The sequence below is a fragment of the Bactrocera latifrons genome, unplaced genomic scaffold, assembly GCF_001853355.1.
Source record: "Bactrocera latifrons isolate USDA-ARS-PBARC rearing strain unplaced genomic scaffold, ASM185335v1 scaffold_72, whole genome shotgun sequence".
In the NCBI taxonomy this organism is placed as follows: domain Eukaryota; kingdom Metazoa; phylum Arthropoda; class Insecta; order Diptera; family Tephritidae; genus Bactrocera; species Bactrocera latifrons.
In genome coordinates, this window is record NW_017537401.1 from 651,826 (window position 1) to 655,797 (window position 3,972).

Genomic DNA, 3,972 nt, shown 5'->3' on the forward strand with positions numbered 1-3,972 from the left:
GTAACAAAAGAAAATGTTAAATTTGACATTACTTGCACTATGTTCAAACTTCGGTTAGCTTCCGACACTAACTGTCAATAGATTTTCATTATACCGTTATTCATTAATAAAGATTTTACTATCGAAATGACCTTTACGAAAGAAAAGGGAGATGTATGGTAAAGATTTTTATTAAATTTCAAAAGAAGCTTTTGTAGAAACTTCAAGTTCATCATGTCAATTACCTGATAAAAGTAGTTTCGTGAAAAAAAGCGTTTAAAGTTTCGTCAAAGAGTCAAGTTCTCACGACATGAAAACGGCTATAGCTTTAGAAATATCCCAAATTTTGAAACAACTTTTTAAGGCGCTATTTTTGAATATTTAAAGTGACGAATAAGGAAAAAAATTTAAAATTAAAAATTATTTTTTTTAATAAAATTTTTTTTTTAATTCCTAAATCTAAAAATCTAAAAAAATTAGATTTTTTCTAATCTAAAAAAATTAGATTTTTTTAACCTAGAAAATTTGGATTTTTTCATAAAGATTTTCAAGATTTAGATTTTTTTTAAATTCTAGAATACCCTCTTGAAGAAATATTTATTTGCTATCTGTCCTTATAACACCCACCTGCAGTATAGATACTATAGATCCGAGATTCCTACTTTTTGCTTCCTTTTTGAGAAATATTATTTGTGTCAAGCTAATTGAAAAGCCTTGTGACAACAGGCAATTATTATTTGTATACAGAATATAAATAATTAGTTAATTTTGCTGCTTGAAATAACTTTACTATTGTCTTACACACATCCGAGTGTATATTATCAAAGTGTCTATATTATTACTTTGTGTATATTAACGCTTTAAATATCTTATCCAGCCACTTCAGCGATACGAGATACTCACGTCAGAACTGCAATTACGTATACTAAAGAAGTATTTCAAAATCGATTGGTAATCACAATGACATATTCTTATTTACGGCGTCATATGCTTATATAAGATACATGTACACTTATATACAGTATGCATGTACACAAAAAAGTTCATACTGATTAAAAATTATCTCCAACGCGCTGGGGTTAAGAATATTTCTGAGACACTTTTCGTTTAATATTCTTTTAATCAATCTGTTGAAAAAATTAACTTCATAAATTACATACCTATATACATATATATGTATATGGTCATATGTATTTTACGACAATGATACGAAAATTTTTTTGCTTCGTACTCTGAAAAATTGGTGGATAGACACTTCTAAGAAAATCTCTCCAAGTATGAGGTTATAATTGTAGCGGGAAGTTCTTCCGTCTTACAGATTACCAGTTAGAAAATTTCATATCTCTCTTCCAAGTACTTGAACAAATAACTTATTTCATAGATTTTGTTGCTGCCCAAAATGGTCTCCTAACCGTTTAAAAGTTATTATCGGTTAAAGTTTTACTATTTTTCGTTTAAGTTAAGTTTACGAGATATTCATCGGCAAAGACCGATGCCTATCAAAGGAATAGAAAGCGATTTCAGTTGTAGCAAAGCTAATAGCTATTTTAACTTTCTGAAAGTTTCATGTTTGTTTTTCGTTTTTTTAATCACGCCCAAAAATCAAGTACCACACAACACACACACAAGCCACTTCAAAGGAACGCAACATTTTTGAACCAGAGATGTGTTCATTAAACTAATACAACAACAATATACTTATTGAACTTAACTAACTAATGAGAAAAAAATATATGAAAAAAAATTAGAACAAAAGAAGAAATTAATCAAAGAGCAGTATGCAAAATGCAAACTTTAAGATACGACTTAGCCGGGAGAGAACCTAAAATCTAAAAAAAAAATCTAAACACATTTAGTTGCCGCTTTTTGGTAATGAAACCACCTCTAGATTTTAGATAAAATACTAACATACCTACATACTTTATACTTACAAACAAAGTGCAACTTTACTGTAAAATATACCCCACACACACTATATATGTATATACCATACATACATACAATTTATATAAATATACATGTATGTATAACCCTAACTAACTACCTAATTACACATATACATAGATATTTATGTTTGAAGCACCAATTGTCAGCTTTAGTTTTTTTTCCAACTTTTGAGAGAAAAATTAAAAAAAAAACACTAAAAACAAAAAACTATATTTGTATTGTTGAAGCGTAACTACTTTATTACGTATTATTATTACATTATCTACACTTGGATAGCATTAAACTATTGTACTCTTACTAAGTAAATATTATTGTAAAATTCGCGCCGACAGACAGACGCACGCTGCTACTAGCAAACACATACATATGTACATACTATTATATACATACATGCATACATACATACATACTACATATAACGATATGCAAGTGGAGATGATCCATGTATTGTTAAATTTTTACCGCAAATTAATTACTGTTAAGTGTGATCATGGCCACACACGCACACATATGTACATGCATACACTCGCACACACTTACACATCTACATTCATACAAACATACATATATACCCACACAAACCCACATAAACATACATGCACTCACTCGCACATCCACATACACACACATACATAAATATATACAGACTTATACTTATACATTCACACACCTGCTCATGAATTTTCATCAACCTCTTGCAACCATTTCACCTACTGAAAATAAATTTGAAACAAAAAAAAACAACCATCCCATCATTGCAAAGGCATAATATTTCCTACAGGAGATTTGCATTATAAATTTAACAAAAGCAAACAACTTAAGTAAAATGTTATTTACACAAAAATTCAACACAAAACTGAGTAAAGCAAAAGCAAAAACCAAAACCCAAAGCGTTTAGTCTAAATGAAATTCAATAAAAAGTGGTGGGAAATAAAATAAAAATCAATAAAAAATAATCATAAATTGAAATGTATTATATTTAAGAGAGTTCCATAATTAAATAGGTCCACAAGATAAACATAAAGAAGAAGTGTCACAACAACTGATTGTAAGCGATGATTTATACCTTTCCCTAGAGCACACACGCCACCCAACACCCAATACACTTTTCAAAAACCAAAAAATAAATAAATAAAAACAAAAGCAAAAGCAAAAAAATAAAACTAAACGTTAATAGTTTAATAAATTAGCAGATTTAAACTAATTGAAAACGAAATCGAAATTGCAAATGCAACTGAAATGAATTGCAATGTACGGTGTAAGTTTAGCAACACACAAAAAACAAAAACCAAAAACAAAAAACTGTGAATTAAGTATGTAATTAAAAAAACAAACCCAAAAGGCCCCTCAAATAAGTTAGAACGACTTTAACTAGTATTAAATGCCTGATGTGCGAATAACTGAAAATTGTGTAAAATTTACATGCAGAAAACAAGACTACCGTATCGGGCAATGTGACGAAAGACGACATTTTAACAGCAACAACAACAAAAACGGTTACAATAAACAGCACACAGTTGTGGGCAGAGTTTTCAACAACAAACAAGTTTAAACAAATGCAATGAATATGTAACAAAATTACACACACAACCACACACAAAAAATACACTGCATATACATATATACACATATATGCATATGAAAATTGGATATTGGTGAATTCGCATAAAATAGAGAAACACGAAACACATGTGTATATTCCTGACAGTTTGTTAAAGCAAAAAAAAAAAACAACTAAGTAAAACATACCACAACAACAACTCTGCAAAATTACCGCATGTACGAACAATAAGACCGTTAAGTGAAATTGTTTTTTGTTTTTGCATCAGCAACGTTTTTCTCGAGTACTGCAGTTAAAATATACCAACGGCGTTTAACGGACCGCAAACCTAAAACTAGTAACATTAATGAGTAAAGAAAACAAAAACAGGAGTTATAAGACAAACACAAACACAAACTCGTTGCATTAATTAAAGAAACGTAGTATTAATTAATGATAAACTAATATATATCTATATATATACGTTGTATATATATATACATATA